At 50.8% G+C, this 21,098-nt stretch overlaps 1 protein-coding gene across 1 annotated transcript in view; it reads left to right on the forward strand.

The window, feature by feature from the left end:
• LOC134491913 (zinc finger protein 595-like) overlaps window positions 1-21,098 on the forward strand; it is a 610,720-nt gene that overhangs the window by 331,887 nt on the left and 257,735 nt on the right. The gene's annotated exons all lie outside the window — the stretch shown is intronic.

Consider the following 21,098-nt stretch of genomic DNA (forward strand, 5'->3'; position numbering starts at 1 on the left):
ATCAACATCCGGTGGCTGAAGAATGGGCGGCCGGAGAAGGAGGGCGTCGCCTTCGGGGAGGAGCTCCAGAACGGAGACTGGACCTACCAGCGCCAGGTGATGCTGGAGACCCGGCCCGAGCGTGGGGACATCTACGCTTGCCAGGTGGGGCACGCCAGCCTGGAGGCCCCCGTCACCGTCCAGTGGGGTAAGCCCCCCCCCTCCTCCCTTCCCTGCCCTCCCTCTCTGCGGACGCCATCCTGCCCGAGAAGGGGGCACCTCTGGGGCTGGCAAGACCCTTCTGGAGTGCAGAGCCAGAACGGACCCCATGGAGGAAGCTGGCCCTCATCCTCCTGCTCACGCTGGGCTCCTTCTCCCTCTCCCTCCCCAGAGCCGCGTTCCTCCAACTCTGCCAGGAGCAAACTCTGGACGGGGGCCGTGGGGGCCGTGCTGGGGGTGGCCTTCCTGGCTGTGGGGCTCTCCCTCTACCTGAAGAGCAAGAAAGGTGAGTCTTTGGGGCTGGATAAGGAGAGATGGGGAGGCGATCATGTAGGGGAGGCATCTGATCAAGATGGCATAGAAGGTCTTCCTGGACCGCCCCAGTCCCAAGGCTGGTGGCCCCACTGAGCCACCACAGATCCTCCGATGGCACCAAGCAGCCATAGAAAGAGGGAAATCCTTGGGGGGATCCCTTGAGGGCATGATCCTGCGTAATCCGTTGCCCAGATTGATCGGAAATTTCTTTAGAAAGCTTTATTCTTGGAGAGGCTGTAAGAGTATATAATGCAACATATTATGGGCTGTCAGTTGAGAGTGGGACCCCTAAGTGCTCCAGACCTTTTTCAGTATTGGTTGTCTCTCTCTCTCTCTTTCTTTTCAGCAACCTCCATCCAACAACCTGCAGGTGAGCACTTTGCCTTCCCCTCCAGGAACTAACGGGTTTAATTCTGTCTTCTCCCCAAAAATACCTCTTAAGTAACTGCAGGAGCCTTGAATGATGCTCAAATCCTCCATGCTGGGAATTGGGCTCATTTACTTTCTGCAGCAAAACTTTCCAAGATTATCTGGATCCCCCAAATCTTTTTCTGAGGTCTTTGGTCACTTTTCCTTCCAGGGGACCCCAAAAGCTGATACAATTAAAAACAAAAACACACAACACTAAAACATTGTCCCGGATGTTTCCCCCTTTTTGGGAAATTTCAAAAGGGAAGGAAAGGAGGGGGACCATTCAGGTCATTGGGGGAAGGGGAAGGATCACCCCAAATTTGTGGGCTGCCCTCCCTTCCCGCCCCCCTTTGCCATTTCACTGAAGTTCTGGTAAGTTGCACCAGGCTCCGTCCTTTCCTGCCACCCCCATCGTAGCACCACCTTCTTGGTTAACACAGTATGGAATATCTGTGGGGGGGGGAGGCCTCCTCTCTTGATTCACTCCCAAATTAAGCCAATTAGGGATAAATTCCACATCAGCAGCATCACGCTGCAGCCTCCCTTTGCAGCCCCTCGGCTGACCTCGGACCCCCTTCGAGTCCGGGGAGATGAGAGGGGGAGGAATCCCTGGTCCTTCGCAGCCTTTTCCTCCCTGCAAGGGGCGGATTCTCCCTCCATCCGGTCCCTGCCCATCAACCACCCCCTGCAGGGTGGGCCTTCCTTGTGGGAGCTGAACGGGAAGGGGAGGGGAAGCCCACCCCATGTTTTTTCTGCAGACTCTCCAAAAAGATCTTCCCTATATTTAATTGAAGGTTTCACCATATATTCTAATTTTCTCCCATATCGCTTTTTTTTACAGCACTCATGAGTTAATCCTGCTATCGCTTCCTGCTGTCAGATGCAAAAGGATGTTTTTTTCAGGAGCTGATGAATTTCTGCCTCTTTTGCAACCCTTGAAGGATGGAAGTTCGAGGCGGTGGGTTGGCGAGAGGAGGAGAATCGCAGCCTGGACCTTCCCCTGCCGAGACCCACCAGCTTCCTTCCACGCCTCTCTTTCTTTTGAGGGAGGGGAATTGGAAGGGGAGTAGAGGCCATCTAGTCTGTCCCCAGGAACTCTTGGCCTGCCTGTCTCTCCAGACCCCCCAACCTCTCCTGCTCAGCACAGACCCCCATTGAGGGCAATGGCTGCAACCATCCACCCCACAGCCCCTTAACCAAAATCCATCTGGCGCTTATTCCAGCCCACTGGATCTGGAGAGATCCCAGATGCTCTGCATACTGAGATCCCCCCTTTCTGAGAAGTGATCTTGCGGATCAACCGCTGTCTGCCCAGCAGAGCCCAACCACTTTTCCCTTCCTTGGATCCCCCCTCGTTTCTCAGCTTTGAATCCACAGGAGCTTCATCCATGTTGCGGTTCTCCTCTGAGTTAATTTCCTTTGCTTTTCTTTGCTATAAATCAATAAACTTTAGACTGCAGGAAAACCCTGGAATGATTTGAGTTGATGCTGTCTGAATGGTGCCATCTCAGCTCCACCTTCTCTCCAGGTCAGAAGCCATTTGATTAAAGCCAGTTTGGTCTAGTGGTTAAGGTGCTGGGCTAGAAACCAGGAGTCTGTGAATTCTAGTCTCGCCTTAGGCACGAAAGCCGGCTGGGTGACCTTGGGCCAGTCCCTCTCTCTCAGCCCAGCCCACCTCACAAGGTTGCTGTTGGGGGGAAAATAGGAGGAGGAAGGAGTATTCGGTATGCTCGCCGCCTTGAGTTATTTATCAAAATAATAAAGGTGGGATAAAAATTTTAAAAATTCCCTCCATCCCTGAATTTCTGATCTTCTGTTTGCTCCCTTCCAAGAGGGATGTGGAGGGTCTGCAATCCCCCCACACACAGATCAGAGGCTTCTCAAAAAACCCAGTGGGGAGGAGTTGGAGGGTTGCAGGCTCAGGGGCCCCGTGCAGAAGGTCCCCTTCCTCGGATGGACCACTTGATGGAGGGAAGGTGAAGAGGGGTCCAGGGGCCACTTTCTCAGTAGGGGGTCAGGAGGGGAGCCCCTGATGGATTTGGGTTGGGACTGGACTTTGGAACTGGTTTGGGTGGGATCTGGACCAAGGAAGGGGTCAGCAGGAGGGGGACCAACCTGAGGATGATGCCAAACTTTTCAGGGAGCTAAAACCGGAAAGGGATTGTGAAGCGCCGCAAAGATGGCAGGAGATGCCGTATCCTTCTGGGGATGTCCGTGCAGCGTCTTTTAAATGCGTTTGGGTGTGGTCTGTCCTTGCGTGCCAGGAGGTGTGGACGATGGCTGTGTGTCCACGCCTTGTTTCCTAAGTCTGCAGGTTTGCAGAAAATCCTTCAGGGTCCCCTCAGGGTGGTATATTTTATTGTACTTTGTTTCTTCCAAGGACTGTGATGACTGATATTTGGGGGTCTCAGTGGGGAGGCGGAGGGGCCTCCTTGTCTCAGGTCCTTCCCGCGAGCCGCAGGGAATCTGACTGTCCTGGCCGCCCCAGGACAGGACAGTCGGATCAGCCCTGCCAACCAACCCAGCAGCAAACAAGAGCCCAATCAAGGAACTCCCAAGGAGAGACACCAACACAAGCTGGACAGTAAATCAACAGAGAGCAAGGCCCACTCCCTCTTCATGCTGAAGATGTTGCCTAACCTGGCAATGAAACATCTGCAAGAAAACTCCAAGGCTCAGGGAGCACCAAGGACTCCAGTGTTCAGCCCTGAGCTACCAATTTTCGCTTTGAGAAATACAAAGCTCTTTAGGATCAGAGCATTCGAGAATGTCAGGGCTGGATGGGACTTCAAAGGTCCTCTGGTCCAGAGCAGGCATCCCTGACCGATGCTCATCCAACCCGTTTCAGCGCTTTCAGGAAGGAGGGTCCACCTCCCCCAAGACCGCAGATGCGTGTTAAGGTCACGCGCAGATGCAGCCAAAGGAAATGGTACTTTATTTTACCTTCTGGAACCGGGAGGAGTGTGGTACAGGCCTCGCTGTCTTTACCTTGCTGCCCCCTTCTCCCTACGGGGTACTGATCCAGGGAAGCCTTAAGTCATTAGGGAGAATACAAGCAAAGGGAATCATAGAAATACTGACCAAGGAACCTCCTGGAAAGATTTAGTGGTCAAGAGACAGGAGTCAGGAACAAGGCTAGATCGCTTTATTTTATTTATTTATTTCTCATATTTAGCCACCGCCCATCTCTCCCAGAAGAGGGACTCTGGGCGGTTTACAATAAAATACTTTAAACAATGTACGTTTGTGAGTAGGTAGAGATCAATGTTGTGAGCAATTAAAAAGGCTTCAAACTTCAGGGTGCTGCAGGAGGGCTGGAATTTCACTTCCGCAGCACCAGGCGGCAGGAACAGGCTGAGATTCCTCACATCCACCCTGTGGAAAACAACAACAACAACACACACACACACACAAACACACGGGTTGGCTGTGAGAAGGGAATGGGAGGTCGCTGAAGGGAGACAGAGCACCCTCTACCATCCCAAAGGCTACTTTCTAAAGAAGGAACAGAAGAGAACAGCCTCCTAGTCCTCATGAGGATCAAGGGAATTAGAGCTTCTGCGAGGGATACAGTCTGTGCCCCGGCTGGGCAAAGGGGTCCCCTTGCCGGATACTGAAGGTCCTGTCCCTCCTTGTCTGAGGGCACTGAAACCTTTTTCCTCATGTCTGGGAGAATTTTGACTTCTTTTTCATGCAGCTGGGCTCGCTTACTCAAGCCACTCATGGCGCTTGGAGGCCACTGGCTGCCCTCCTGTGGCCCAGGATGATCTCCCCTGCACAGGTGGCTTGGGGGAATCCGAAACGCGTAAAAGAGAACAGTTTGAGGGAGCTTTGGAGGTCATCTAGCCAACCCCCTCCCAGGCTCACAGGGCCTGCTGTCTGGACAGCCCTCCTCCTGGGAGTCCCCTGGCTTGCACCCTGGCCCTGTTTCAATCAGCCCTTGAAACCGGGCTCAGTCCCCAGCCCCAGGGTTAGAGGGGGTGTGATTTTAAATCATTGTTGGCTGTTTTTCTGGAGTTTTGGTGACTGTGTGTGTCTTTTGTGGGGTCCATGAAGTCACGAAGAGCGGGAAGCGACTGAACCAATAAACAACAAAAAAGCACATCATACTTATTAGAAATATATTATATTTAAAAAGTTGGGAATATATAAAACTGTATATAGAAAATATACCTTGGTCATAGGACAATTACAGCTAACAACAAACATTAAGATTACAAATAGAGCCTTTTGCAGCATCAGTTGCCAACAGGAGATCAGCAAAGCTCCCGCCGGAGGCTCCAGCCTCACATCCTCGTACTACGGGTTCGACAGTTTGCCTGCCAGCCCTGCAGTCCCGCCTTGGCGATGGGATCTCAGCCCATTTCTACAGGGAAGCTGCACACCTGCTGTGATTAGTGCGCCCTCCCTTGACAGCTGGCCACATTCTGCGTGGCTGAGCAAGAGCAGGGGGCTGCGCTGGGACACAGGGCAGGCGTTGAGGGTGCTGGGCAGGCTCCTTGCCAAGACGGCCTGCAGGGATCGAGGAGACGGACATTTTTTCCTAGCCAACGCCCTGGCCGTAGCCATAGGTGGATGCCCAGATCGTGGAGGTGGGAGGGCCTGGCGCGCGACGGTCCATGGGGTCACAAAGGGTCAGACACAACTTAATGACTGAACAACAACAACAACGAGCTCAGGAGGGCAGACAGAAGAAGACCTTGTACCTAGAAAGACTCTGCAAATGGGGAAAGAGGGAGGTAGATTCAGGGCTCCTGTTCTTCCGAGCTGTCCCTTTTACAAGCCAGAAAGACCCCAAAAGATGAAGTTTCCTCCTGCAGATTAAGGTGGCTATTGTATCTAATCATTTTGGCCGGGTGAAGAGGTTGAATTTGATTGTCTCCTTTTCACGTGTTAAATGCATCCCCTGGGGGGAGGAACCTGCCCGGACTTGTTTTCAGTTCTTCTTCTTTCCTTTTGTGCAGGCATGTAGTAAGCCAGGCTGCTCTCATTGAGAGCAAAGCCCTTTAAATATGTTTTGCTTTCATTTTGCTTTCTGTAAATAAATACTTTTATAGAAATGCCTGGTGTGTGACTTTTCTGATCTCTCCTGGGCCAAAGGCGTTCCCAGCAATCTGCCAACAGATTAAAAGGCTTAACGGAGGTCCACTGAGTTTTACTTATTACGAAGGATTCAGACCCAAAGACTTGGACACAAGCCACAAGGTTCTGTTCTGAAGCTATTCAGAAGCGTAAGTCCCTGACAGATAACAAGCATCAGGAGACACAGCTGGATTGGCCTTCCTTAGAGAGGTCTGGGGCCAAACTCCCCTGTGTCACCTGCTGGCTCACCTTCACAGTTTGGAGCCCATCCCTGACTTTTCCCTCTGGGCATCTGCCTGTTGGCTCATTCAGAGTTCAGAGAGGTGATTTCTCTCCTTCCTTGCCATTACCCAAATCCTAGTGATTTCTCTGGGGTCTTGGTGCTCAGTCTCTAGAGACCCTCCTGCAACCTTTCTGAAGAGTCCATCGATCACATGCTTCCACCTCAATGTCACACTAGAGGCTTGTTGGCTGATGTCATGGCTTTGGAAAGCCTTGGATGAATAAATGGGTCTGGAGCAAGAGAGGGCCTGGGGAGGCTTTTAGGGCAGGCAGAGGCTGCGTTCACTCCCGTCTCCCTCGGACGTGCAGCCTGGTCCCGAGTCTGTCTGGATCAGGGAAGCCCCCAGAGCTTCTGTCTTAGAAGAAGGCCTTGGTTTCTTCCACCTCTTCTTCTCACACTTTGTTCAAAGCAGTTACAGGGCTGGAGGCTCCATCAGGAACACAAGTCATGTTGCTGCTCTTGCTGCTCCTGTGGCCCCAGGGAGCCTGGGGGAGGCTCAGAGCCAAATGCCCCCTGACTCTGAAGGGGGATGAGGTGGACCCACAGAACCACTACAGGCCAGGAGAGCTTCTCATTGGTGGCAGAGTCTCTGCAATCACGGTTCTTTCTAAACCACTAAGCTTCAACACAATTCCTTTCGCTGAAGCATACACGTAAGTCCGTCTCCCTGCACTGCATTCCAGCTGCTCCATTCCTGACTGAGTCCTACAGTTCCAGCCCTCCCCTTGTACCAGGCACCTGGGGGTGGTTGGTAGCTTAAAGACTCTCCACCTTTTAGCTTCCCTCTTTTATCTTTTTCTATTCCTACACTTTTTCTATTTTTATAATGACTTTATAACTTTTATTTGTAAGCCACCCAGAGTCACTTGTATAGCGAGATGGGCAGTGTACAAATTTAATAATAAAACAATAAATAAATTGTCCCCTCGATCTGCTAGTTTTCTCCATTTCTGTCCCATTTCAAACCTGGGTATCCATTTCACACCCTGCAGCTGATGTGCCTCCCTTGAGATCCTCATATATGGACATCAGGTAGGGAAGAGGGGTTCTGCTTGATTCGGAAGAACAAACAGCCACTTGCTTTGACATCAAAAGAGAAGAGCTAGGCAGTAGAGGCTGAAGAGATTGCTCCCTTCATTTTTTTCCCTTGAAAAAAATGAAATTCCCTTGAATTAGGGCCTCCACAATATTTTGCCTGGACCAAAAGTCACTGATAATAGAAAAGAATCCCAGATGGGAATTGGTGTTGCCACTGAGTTTCCAAATGTCTCTGAGTCCCATTTGGAATTGATGCGACGATCCCTCATTATATCATGACTGAAATGTAAGTTAAGTCTCCACCCAGGACTTTTGATGATGTACTTCAAAATAATGTCTGAATTTGATAACTTACTGGCTTTGTTAACAGTCATAGCTGCTCATTTTGTCTCTGTGTGTGCATGTGGGCATTTCTGCGTCTTTGAGTGTGGACTGGATGGGCTAAATGGCCTTTTCCAACTTTGCGATTTAATGACTTTATATTTGATATAGAAAAATAATTCAAACTTCCAACTATCAAATATTGGAGAAGATAAATAGGCAAACAGATAAAAAGAAAGAGAAAAAATATTTAATGTCAGTTTGAAATCTTGGTCTAATTGCAAGCAAGAATAAGTCAAAGCTAATAATTAATATAAGGTATCTTCAGTATCTTCAGTTATTCCTGGGCATGGCTGGTGCCTGAGAGTGCTCCTCACATACATACGATCCTTTATTGCCAGCTGGATTTTTATTCTATATTTATATGCTGTATTTCTATTTCTATTTTCTATTTTATTATGAATATTGTTTTTTAACTTGTTTTAACTTGCTAGCTGTGTTGTAAACCACCCAGAGTCCCTCTTTTGGGGGGAGAAGGGTGGTGGCAAAATTTGATAGCCAAATAAACAAACAAATAAATAAATAAATCTTAAAGTTCAATATAAAGTTTAAGAATCCCAGATGCCCTTTGAAATATGGGACACATCTGAGGTATCTCCCACCCTTGTTAGGAGAAATGAACCAATCCACCCAAATATGGGAAGAAATACACAAAAAAACCCTGCTCAGCCTTTTCTGTTCCTGTCACAATCTAATCTCTTTTCTTTCATGTTATTTACTGTTTTTATCACTTTTCTGGCAACATTATTTGGAATGCTGTAATCTGTTCAGAGGAACTCTTGGGCTTGGATGGATTAGAACTATTTTGTAAAAAGTAGTTTAATTTTTTTCCCCTTGATTATGTCGCAACACATTTATACTTGCAGCAAAGCAAACACAGAATACTGGAAAATGCTGTCCTTCCTCTTTGCCATCCGGGAGATCAACCAGGATTCCCACATCTTACCCAACATCACCCTGGGATACAATGTCTATGAAAACTATTTCCATGCAGGAAAGACTTCAGAGGCTCTGCTGGACCTGCTTTCAGACGGGGAGGCCAACGTCCCCAACTCCAGGTGTGGAAGGCAGAGGAACACCGTGGCTGTTCTCGAAGGGGCAGAGACTGACATCTCCATCCAGATTTCGACCTTGTTGGGCACCTACAAAATCCCTCAGGTGAGTCTTTGCTGGGAAGGCTGTTACAGCTGCTCCCAGGTTCAGCTGATGGTCAGCCACGCACACAACTCACAGCCTGTTGAGGTAGTCTACTGCCTTACAATCCAGTGATTTTTAAACTCAAACCAGAAGAGAATTTGGGTGAAGAGGCAGGCAAAGATTCTGAATCTGTATAATGTTTCAAAGGAAGACCCTCCTAGTCCAGATTCAGAGGGTTGTGCAAACTGGGTGGCCAGTGACCTGAACCTGCAAGTACTCATTATGAGTTCCTTGGATGGATCAATGTTGGTGCAGATCCAGCCTAGAGATGTCCTATTTTTGTCCTCTCTGCTTATGTGCCTGCCTCATCTTTAGTTATGGCAGCTTCAGCCTAGTTTCACAAAAGAATCTTTGGTCACGCAACTTTCACTGAGAAGTCCTGAGTTTTAAATGTAGAGCGGAGTTTTTGTGGTGGAGCTCAGGGCTGGGGGAGAAGAGAGCGCATTCCTGGCTGATGTACATTCCCACAGGTTGGCATCTGTGGGTGGGCCTAAGAAGGGAGGCAGACTGGATCCACCCTCGACTGTTGTAGGTAATTTTCCCTGTAGCTCAAGTAGAAACCTTTAGTCTGGCGAGATTCTCTCTGTGTGGTGAAGCCATACGAGAACTGAAGTTGGGTCCTGCGGATATGAAAATCCCCAACTCTACGAGCCAGTGGGAAAGGAAGCAACGCATACGCTGGGTGAGTAGAGCAGTTTTGATTGCAAGGAGTGGACCTGTCCTTTCCTTCAGGACAGGATGGTTCGCTCACACGTCAGATGTTCTGGGTATCAAAGGAAATAGCATCTTCTCTCGTTGCTTTTCAGATCAGTTACCGTTTTGTTGACCAGACGCTGAGCGATCAGACTCGGTTTCCTTTCTTCCACCCGATGCTCCCTGCTGAGGGGTTCCAGTACCAGGGGATGGTCAAGCTGCTGCTCCATTTCAGGTGGACCTTGGTTGGTCTGATGGCTCCAGACACTGACCAGGGGCAGAAGTTCATGAGAACATTGACTTCCAGGCTAATACAGAATGGCATTTGTCCAGTTTTATCAGAAGTTTTTTCCATAACTATCTATGAAGGGACTATAAATCTGAGTCTATATTACAGCTGGAGACAAGTAAATGTCTGTCTTTATAGTGCAGAGAGAGAATTAGTCACTGTGGGAATAGCCATTCTGCATGCAGTGTTTGAATCCTTTCAAGAACCTGTTAAGGAAAAGTTGTCATCACTACTCTCTGCTGGGACTTCTCCATTTATTTGGCAAAAGAGTATCTTCCCATGCAAAACATCCATAGCATGGTCCCCGTCCTCATGAAGGGAAGCCACATGGCAAAGTCTGGCATGACTTTCAGTTTTTACAATACCATCCGATCCTTAGCAGAGAGATCCTTCAGGTGTTCCTACCCCAGGGATGCCTCTTCGGTGAGAGTCTGGAGACGGTGCAGGCAGAGAGAAGAACTGCTGGCTGTGCCCCGGCAGGTGATCCATCAGGTCCTGTCTCTGGAGGGCTATTTCGTTTGCAACACAGCCTGGGCTGTGGCGCGGGTCTTACATGCAGCCTGCATGTCCCAGTCTAAGAGGACAGCGATCAAAAGTGCTCAAAACATGAAGACTCCGAGGCTGAAAGGATGGCAGGTACGTCCTTTCTGTCTCTCTCCTGCAGCTGGGAATCAATTTTACAAGCATGAGAACTGGTCAGATATTTAGAAAAATTGGTTTATTCTGAATGCAAAAGATGAATTGAATACCCACTTTCAAGCCCTCTCTCTTCTCCATTCCCTTCACGTGTTTCCTACCTTTTGCAAAGTATTCTCTTCTTAAATTGGTTTTCAAAGAGAATGCATGTTTCTCTTCTTTGACACGGTTCTCTTCTTTCTTTTCTCTTCCTTGCATTCGTTCTAACGATCCAGGTGGTATATCAGACAGCGTAGCACCTCTGCCCCTCACCTGCTGGCTGCCCCTCAGCTCAGGGTCTTCACCGTTCAGCCCTCTTCTCCCTCCTTCGATCAAATCTCGTTAAGGGTCTCGTGGTCAACACCGGGAACTCCCTGCATGTCTTAGACATTCCTCTTTGCCAGCAGGAACTGCGTTTGACTTCATCCTCTCCCTTGTATTCCTGTGTGGTGTGGGCCTCCTTCTCAGTCCCTCAGGCAGTACAACACCTCTGACCACCCACCCGCCTGCTGCCCCCCTTCGTAAGCTCCTGCCTTGCCTAGAGCCAGCCTCTATTCCTGGGCCACAGCCCATTTAACGCCCTTGCTGGTGCTCAGAAGACGCAGTAGCTGCGAGTGGCAGCTCCTGTCTGGACTGAGGAGCTAAGCAGGATCAGGCCAGGCGAGAACTAGGACAGATAGACTGAATCACTGAAAATATCTATCTATCTATCTATCTATCTATCTATCTATCTATCTATCTATCTAATTTGTCACCACCCATCTCCTTCCACCAGAGGGACTCTGGGTGGTTTACAACTCAGAGTGAAGAAAAATGCTTGTCTCGTAATATCACAGAAGACGAGCTCAGACGGTAGGAGAGAACACCTTTCTTGATGGAGGTTTGAAGTTTCTTCTCTGTCTCAAGTGACCCAACAGTCACCTCAGAGCAAAGGCAAATGAAGTCATCCTCCAGATAAGGACAGAGTTTTGTCTGATGTAGCTTCCCTGTAAACCTCTAGAGGGCAGGAGCAGCACTGCACCTGTGTGAGCACTGGATTTCAATCTGGCTTCATGGGGCACAGTTCCTCCAGTGTGGTTGTGTACAGCCTATTTTTTCTTCATGGTCTTTTGACTTCACTGCTTCACCTTTTCTCCAGGCTCAAGGTGGGATCGATAGCATTAGCTTGCTCCAGCGTTTTCTCCAGAACAACCCTGAGGAGAAGTTGGCTCAAATTCCCCCAGTGGGATTCCATGGCTGAGGGGAGCATCAGTCCTTGGTCTCCCCAAAGCTCGTGCAACGCCTGAACCACAACACCCCCTTGGCTGAGGAGGACAAGGAACCCAGTCTGTGGACTCAGCGGTTGGACTTGGATACATTAAGCGTCAATCTCAGTTTCTTTGCAAACTTAGTCCAGATTTGTTGTTGTGTGCGAGAGAGCCTGTATTCTTACTTGGAAGGAATTAGATTACCATGCAGATGCCATGATCATTTCTTTTCTTTTCTTTATTAATTTTTATTTATGTATTTGATTTCTATAGCCGCCCATCTCAACAAGTGACTTTTCCTCTTTCTCCCTGTTCTTCAACTCTGACTTAGCTCTTGAAACTTGTTTTGCACTTTATGCCCTCTTCCAAAATCCTAGTTCACTCCTGAGAGGAAATTCAGCCTCCCACGTTCTCTGCCTGCTACAGAAAAGACAAGAAAAGTTGCGAGTGGGAGGCATTTGCCCTCCCTGCCTTCTGGGTGAAGGAGCACGTTTCTGGGCAAAGGAGGGGAGGAGGCTGATGAAGGAAGAGCCTCTGAGGAGGAGCTGGGTGGGATGGTGGTGAAGGGCTGAGGAGCACCCATGCAAGCGATCCAGACCGCCACCTCCTTGTCACACGCGTGCAGCTGGCTCACCCTTACAGAGGTACAGATGTCCTGACGAGCAGCAACCACGCCGAGACGAGGAACCGGTCTCTAGTGCTTTATTGTTGCTATAGTAGGCAGAAGATCCTACCCAGCTGAAGAAGCGCGGGAAAACCCAGACAGATAAACCCCACAAGTCAAGGCGGGCCTGTTCTGTGTCCCCCTGAATGACCGCTCAGATTCTCGCTGCTAGGCATGCGTTTCCCCCCCTGGACAGGGGCCCCCTCCTGCTCCCCATCAGGGCTCAAGACAAGAGAGAGGAAGACCCTCAAGTCCACCTAGGAAAATAATTTTAGCTGGTAAAACTGAAATTAGATGCAATCAAAGATTTCTTTCAAGAGTTGATTGCTTTATTCAATGAAGCCACTAGAAATGTTACTGATAAGGATTTTTATGGTGATTATTATAAACTGGGATCTCCTAGACTGCCAATTTTGTTTGGATAGTAAGTCTCTAGGTTGTTAAATGGGACGTGCTTTGCAGAAGACCCTGAACAAAACAATGATTCATAAAGATCAGCATTTTTAATATTTGATGCTAACGTTACGGGGGACAATCAAATAAAAAAGCAATTGGAAGTTAATGGGAAGTTTATCACAAAAAAATTTGAGGGTGGTATAAAAGGAAATCAGATAGAGATCAACAAATTGTCTATGAGAATTTAACCCATTGTTTGTTTCAATTGGAGAAAAGTAAGGAGTTCAGAGGAAACGGGGGAGTTTTCAAGAAGGATCCCTTTGCACCGGGTTCAGCTACAGGAGAAGGAGAGAGAGGAAAAGAGAAATATGTACCATCTTTGTCTGGAGACGTCAACCTTGGGTCCTTTTGAGATGATTTATAGTCCTGTTTGTTTCTCTCTTGAATTCTTGCAAGCATTTTGTAAAGGAATTTAGAGGAAGGAGTGAAAGAGCTGGTAAGGGAGGGAGGAAGAATCACGTCATCAAGGAGGGACTTGGAGAAGAGAGGACACAGTCCAGAGGTGGAAGGAGAGGGGAGAAAGTACGTGCTTTTGGGGAGATCTTCTTCTTGCTCTTTGTCAGAGGCAGAAAAAGGCACCAAATGTCCAGAAGATCAGCATCCAAACATCCAGCGAGATCACTGTATCCAAAAGATCAAAGCTCTCCTATCCTATCAAGAAACTCTGGGGATCATCCTGGCTTCCATTGCCTTGTTCTTCTCTTTAATCACAGGCTTTGTCTTGGGTATCTTCATGAAATTCAAAGAAACTCCGATTGTCAGAGCCAACAACCGGGACCTCTCCTACATCCTCCTTGTCTCCCTCCTGCTTTCCTTCTTGACCTCCTTCCTGTTCTTGGGCCAGCCCAGGAGAGCCACCTGCCTTCTCCGACAAACAGCCTTCAGCATCGTTTTCTCACTCGCTGTCTCTTCTGTCCTGGCCAAAACTGTCACGGTGGTGTTAGCCTTCTTGGCCACAAAGCCAGGGAATAAAGTGCAGAGATGGCTGGGGAAGAGCCTGGCCAACTCCATCATCCTTTCATGCTCTGGTCTCCAAGTTGTCCTCTGCACCATCTGGTTGGGCACTTCTCCTCCATTCCCTGACTATGACCTGCACTCCCAACCTGGAGAGATCGTCCTGCAGTGCAACGAAGGCTCTGTGGCCATGTTCTATGGAGCCCTGGGCTACATGGGCTTCCTGGCCGCCATCTGCTTCACGGTGGCTTTCCTGGCCAGGAACCTCCCTGGGGCCTTCAATGAAGCCAAGCTGATCACCTTCGGCATGCTGGTCTTCTGCAGTGTCTGGGTCTCCTTTGTGCCCACCTACCTGAGCTCCAAAGGGAAGTACATGGTGGCTGTCCAAGTCTTCTCCATCTTGGCCTCTGGTGCTGGTTTACCGGCCTGCATCTTCATCCCCAAGTGCTACATTATTCTGCTAAGGCCAGAGCTGAATACAAAAGAACATTTGATGTCAATATAACACCGAAAAGGGATTTCCGGATGAGGTATTTTCCAAACTTGTCAATTAATAAATCTGGCAAACAGGCTCTGACCTGGTGATGTTCCTAAAACAAAGAACCACTCCCCTGCACCCACCAAGTCCCATTTTTTCATATCATGATAGAAATGGACCATCACTTTAAAAAGCACCATTTCTTCCTTTCTCTTTGCTCTTGAGGGTATGCAAAACTGGGGGGGGGGGGGAGCATAGGAATGCTGTGGGTGAGCGTAAGAGAATTCCTCCAAGGCCACATTTTAACTGGAGACTGGGACACAATGACGTTGGACCTCAGATTGGTATATTGATAGCCCTGGAGAAAAGGTGGGCTTAACGAGGAGAGGAGTTACGGTCCTTTTCGATAGGGAGACGCAAATGAGACGTTCGCGATACCTTGCACCCCCCTTAATTCGGAGGGGAGTTCTGAGGAGTCAGTCCCCTCACAGGCTCCTCCTTCCACCCCAGCCATCAGCTCCGCTCTTCATGGAGCAGTCTTCTGTCCACCATTGCCTCCCCAGAAGTCCTCCTTGCTCTTGCTAGAGGTTACCTAGAAGAGTGACCAATGCCATTTCTGTCCCACATAGGGGCCTGCATCCTGACCAGAAGGGTTCCAGATAACACTGTCCATCCAGGATCCTCCGATGCTGCTGTGCAACCACCTAAATACTCCACATAAGGAAGTTCATAGGTGGGCAAACTGTGTCCTATCGGAAGATGCAGGACCACCTAAACATCTCCCTAACCTGAGATGGAGAGATATTTCTCTTTATAATTCTGGAAAATATGGAGATTTATCTTTCCCCTTATCCCAAATTTCAAGGGATTTTGACTAAGCATTGCCACTGGCATAAACATGAGGCTGAAAATCAATCAAAGGGCTGCCTTGCATCAAAAAATCTGGATGCTAGATGTCCTCTGTGCCAGCTGAGCTTCAGAGAAGGCTACCACTTGTGCCTCTTCTCTCTCAGGTGCGGGATCTCGACTGGGCTGCCCCTCTCTTTTTAAAGCCACAAAAATCTCAGTCCAACCACATTAGATCTTGGACCTGTCATGGTGCCTCTCTCTAAGTAAGAAGAGCCGCTTCAGTGCAGGTGACTCTCTCAGTCACACAAGAAATGGTCCTGGTGATTCTGAGCCTGATTCTGCTCCGTGCAGCCTATGGGCTACAGAAGGCCAAATGTCCCTTGGCTTTGGAGTGGGATGGAGTAGACCCACCAAGCCATCGCAGGCCAGGAGGCCATCTCACTGGTGGTGTGATTTCTGCAGGAACTGCTGCGTTTCAATCATACGGTTTCAACAAGTGTCCTTCTAACTTTGACAGATAGAACTGACTTTTTCTCTGGTGTTTCAGAAAGGCTAAAAGGGGAAAGGGAAAAGAAGCAGGTCTCAGCTAGGCTTCAGGAGCAAGTTCCTCAGGGTAAGATCACGGAAAGGCCTATGAGTTCTTCCTTTTTCCTATCTGTCTGACTACAGCTCCCACATTTTCCCTATCATTGCCTGTGGAAGGGACATTTAGACACTTGACAGTGGAACAGACTGGCATCAGGAGAACACAGTCTCTACCTCCCTGCATTTCCCATGCTAAAGCAGAATCATCAAAGATCAGGACTGCCATCCTGTAACCTTCTCTCACGGACCATTCATGGAACATAGAGGTGGATTAAATTATTTCCATTTGCAGACAGCACATTCTGTAAGATGCGGTTCTTCTGCAGCAGAGGAGGACCACATTTCCTATAAAAAGTTGGGTTGCATCAAATGTCAGTGCTTGACATTTAAAGCTGGGGACAGAGGGAAGGCTTCAGTGCTCATTTGCTGCACTTGAGCGTGGCACAAAAATAGTAAGATTTGGCTGGGCAAAGGGGGGGTAAAGCCGTTGAGTACTTTGGGAATGCTTTGGAGGTATTGGACCCACGATGAAGGTCAGTCGGACATTTGGGGCTAAGAGCGGGTGGTTCTCCAGAGGAGACCGCTTTTGTGCCCCTTACAAACTATCGGCCAGCTCTGAAATCCAGGTCTATGTCCACAACGAAGAGCCTTGGAATGGGGCTGTGGGGTTGCTGACTCTTGGATCGTGGCCCCTGCTGTCCAGACCGAGTGCCAGTCCACTGCGCTGCCCTGGCCAAGGCGATGGGCTGGCAGGGGGGCGACCCAGGCTCGGGTCCACCTGCAGCCCCGGGAGGCCCTCGGCCGACGTTGGGCCAGCCACGCCCCCTCAGCCCCCTCTCCCCGCAGCGTCTGTGCAGCTGGGAAAGCAGAGGAGGGGAGGCTGTGCTGCCAGGACCTCCTGAAGGAAGTGGGAGACTGAACTCCAGTAAGGAAGGAGAAGAAGGGGCTCTAAACGTCCCAGGACGATGGGGATCGTTTTTATTCCCAGGAAGAGAATAAAAGTTGGAAATGATATTGTTGTTGTTGTTGTTGTTGTTGTTTCTCTCTCTCTCTCAGACACACACACACACACACACACACAGAGAGAAATGCATGCACAAGGGTGTTCTCCAAGCCAACTCTGCAACCCCCACACACTCAATGGACAGCCAGGTGTTTTAGGAGCCTTGGAAGGGACGAGCGGTGGAGTGCGGGGAGAGATTGCCCTGATGCTCCTGGCTGGGGTTCTACGGCCGGCTTGTCAAAAACAGACTCCTGAAATCAGATCAAGCGCTTCTTATTGGAAAATGTTCTGGGGTAAAAGTACTGCTAGAACTTCAACGTGTCACGTGAATGAAATGAGCGATGCCCGCATGCTGTTCCTGTACTGGCAGGAGAGCATCCACATACTTCTGGAACATCCTCCCCTTCCTTTCGCCATCAAGCAGATAAACCAGGACTCCAGCTTCTGCCCAACGTCACCCTGGGTTACAGTCTCCATGACAACTGTTTGACCACCAGAACGAGGCGGGACGCTGTGCTGGATCTGCCCTCAGTTGGGGAGGCAGATGTTCCTCACCACAGCTGTGGAAGGCGAAAGGACCGTTTTATTGCTCCCGAAGGGGCTGCCAGGATTGCACGTCCTGCCACGGCGCCAGGAAGGAGCTTCTTCCCGCCAGTCCACCAAGCAGGGCGACAGGAGCATGGGGAGAAACCGCCAGGCTTGCCGAGTAGGTGAGAAGGCTAACGGGGGAGGCTTTCTTAATGTGCAATTGCGACACCTACAGGCTGGGAGGATCAACGCACTGAGGTGAGCATTTCAGCACCAAGGATAGACCGGAGCACAAGGCCCTCGAGTTGGGTGGCTCCAGCTGGAGGAGAGCTAAAAACTATGCGGGAAGGAGAGGAGGGGGCACGCCGTGGACCGCTGCTTAGGAGGGGAAATCCCGAGGATTTAAGCTGCTGCTTCTGCAGGCTCCCTTCACTCGAATCTTCGACGTGCAGCGGATCACTGGCTTCAGTAAAGATTCCTTCATTGCCTAAGTGACTCGTGTAAGGAGTTCTCAGTTAATAGCTAAAGGCTCGAGGCACACAGCGAGATTCAAGTCACTATAGCAACCGTACCCCAAAACTCCGAGTTTACCGAGGAAGGTCCACAGGCGGCATATCCAGAACCTGAAGGATCCCCTCCGGTGTCAGGAGGAGAAGGGGCGGAAGAGGAAGGTGAAGCAAACTCGGGCCAGAGCGCACGAGAGTGCTCAGCACCAGAGGCCATCTCGCCAAATTGGGCAGAGGAGGAAGGGAAGCACAGGTCCCCGACGAACTCAACCAGATGAGAGACCGCGGGGAGACCAGAAGAGCGGGGCTTCAAGCAGAACGTCCCCACCAGCTTCAAGAGTGCACCTTGATCCAGGGCAGCTGCCTGGTCCCTGGACGTAGGAGGAGGCACCGAGAGGGATCCGGACCGGTGGGCAAATACATGCAAGAAGGGCCCCTGCCCCATGTGGTCAAGTTAAAGGCAGCAGATGGAGGAGGTGAAACGGGAGGCGAGTTGAATGGAGGAGCGCATATCCGACCTACAGGAAGCGGTTGAGCAGCTTCTTCGGAAACTGCGCCTGGGGGTGGCAGCCAGCACAGTGACAAAAGGCCAGTCATCCCCAAGGGGAGAGAGCGGCGAATCCAACCCAGAGGGAGGACGTGGAGCAGCCCAGCTGGCACCCTCTCGCCCCCCTCGCAACGGCACCGCAGCCGGAGCAGCGAGGTGGGCCCCGGACACAGATGGACCCCTCGGCACAGGAGACTTGAGGGTGAAGCTAGCCGGGGACCCTAGAAGCCTGGCCTGCTTCCTGACCCACGTGAGGGGGTTGCTGGAAGAATGTGAGGGGTCTTTTCCCACTGAAGCCTCCAAGATGCGGTACATTTCTACCCACCTTGAAGGCGAGGCAGCAGAACGGTTGGCGGAAATGCACGACTCGGGATCTCCGGAGCCGACGGACTTCGAGCGTTTTATGAGCGCTCGGAGAGATCGATTTGAAGGCCCCTCTCTAAGATGAAGGCCAAGACAAGCTTGCCGTATATTAAACAAGGCAACGGATCAGCCTCAGAGTTTGCCCTGGAATTTAGAAGGCCGGCCAGGAAGCTGAAGTTTGAATATTTCCAAGGGGGACTGCACCAGGAGATCCTCGAGTGGTCTTTAGCAAGGGGAGATCCCAGGACCCTAAGCGGATGGATTTGTCTGGCCGGCGAAGTAGAAGCCGTGCAAATCCGCCTCGAGAGAGAGCAGCAAGCCCAAGTCACAGGGAAGCGGCCAGCGCCACCGGTCCCTCCACCAGAGAAACGGGGAGCCCGTAAGTCGTGGGAGGCGAAGGAGCGACAGTCCAGGCGGGGGCAGTGCGTTAGATGTGGCAGGGAAGGTAATCGCATCGCCAGCTGCCTGCAATCTGCCACCCCGACGAAGGGCAAGGTGGGGGAAAGCAGCGCTGGGGCCCCGGGGGCAAAGCCCAAGGGAGCCACAGCCACCATGATGGAGGGAAAAACTCACGAAGTCCTATTGGAAGGGGGAGATTCAGCTGAGGAAGAATTCCAGCCGGCGGGACACGACGTGAGCCTGTTCTGAGTGGCGCCAAAGGACAGCGTCAATCGGGTGGGCGCGAAGCTCCGATGGTGAGCGGAAACTGCCCGGCAATGCTGGCGAAGCGACAGATAGAGACATTGGGGGACAGTGGCAACAGGGTTCTGGCGGGCCTGCTGGATTGGGGGTGCACCAGATGCCTCATGCATCCCCCCCTCGTGACTGGGCTGAGGCTGAGACTGAGAAAGCTGCAGGAGCCCATCGGTTCCCTTCAACTCGATGGGATGGAGATGAAAGGAGGCCCAGCAGAGAACCGCACCAAAGTGGCTCGGAGGTGAACAGGGAGCCCCGAAGAGACTTTCAGGTTTATAGTGGCCCCTGCTTCTGATCAGCCTGTGGTACCGGGACTAGTTTGGTTGCGAGCCCAAAATCCCCAAGTGAATTGGGTGACTGGGGGTCTAACTTTTAAGGACGGAATGTGTGAGGGGTTAACCCCGAAAGAACGGACGGTGGAACCTGAACTAAGAGGCGCAGCGTCCGAAGTGTGGGCGGAAGTGGGAGGAGAGGAGAGCGACCTCGTTCCCACGCAATCCAGAGATTCAAAGGAGGTGTTGGGGAAGTGGAGTCTAACCAGCTTCCTCCTCACAGGAAACCGGACTGTGCTGCAGAAGCGGAACCAGGGGCTGAATTGCCCAAGGCGAACCTGAACTCCATGACCCCCAAGGAACGGGGGGCTTTGCGGGAGTTCATTGAACGAGGGTTCATCTGCCCTACTTCATCGCTGGCCACACCCGTCCTATTCAGAAATCCCTTCAGGGGCCCCCCTCTTGACCCCCACTGAGAAAGTGGCTCCTCGACCCCCTCTTCGCCTTCCATCAAGTGGTCAATCCGAGGATGGGGCCCTTCCCCATGGGGCCCCTGGGGATGCAACCTTGATTCCTCCCCACTGAGTTTGGGAGAAGCCTCTCATGGGGGGGGGAATTGCAGACCCTCCCCATCCCTCTTGGAGGGGAGCAAACGGAGGATCAGAAATTCGGGATGGAGGGAATTAATCAAATGGCATCTGGTTTCAAGGGAATATGGAGCTGAGATCACACTATTCAGAGAGCATCAGCCCACATGATTCCAGGGTTTTCTTATAGTCTAAAGTTTATTGTTTTATAGCAAATAAAAGTGAAGGGAATTGACTCGGAGGGAACCGCAACGTAGCTGAAGCTCCTGTGGATTCAAGGCTGGGAGAGATGGAGAAACGAGGGGTCATCTGAGGAAGGGAAAAGAGGTTGGGGCTCTGCTGGCAGAGAGCAGTTGATCCCTGAGATCACTTCTCAGGAATGGGGGATCTCAGTACACAGAGCATCTGGGATCTCTCTGGATCCGGTGGGCTCGGATAACCGCCAGATGGATTTCAGGTTAAGGGGCTGTGGGGTGGATGGTTGCAGCCATTGCCCTGAATGGGGGTCTGTGCTGAGCAGGAGAGGTTGGGGGGTCTGGAGAGACAGGCAGGCCAAGAGTTCCTGGGGACAGACTAGATGGCCTCTACTCCCCTTCCCATTTCCCCTCCCTCAAAAGAAAAAGAGGAAGGAAAGGAAGCTGGTGGGTCTCGGCAGGGGAAGGTCCAGGCTGCAATTCTCCTCCTCTCCCCAACCCACCGCCTTGAGCTTCCATCCTTCAAGGGTTGCAAAAGAGGCAGAAATTAATCAGCTCCTGAAAAAAACATCCTTTTGCATCTGACAGCAGGAAGCAATAGCAGGAT

The sequence above is a fragment of the Candoia aspera genome, chromosome 2 (genome assembly GCF_035149785.1).
Source record: "Candoia aspera isolate rCanAsp1 chromosome 2, rCanAsp1.hap2, whole genome shotgun sequence".
NCBI classification, from domain to species: Eukaryota; Metazoa; Chordata; class Lepidosauria; order Squamata; family Boidae; genus Candoia; species Candoia aspera.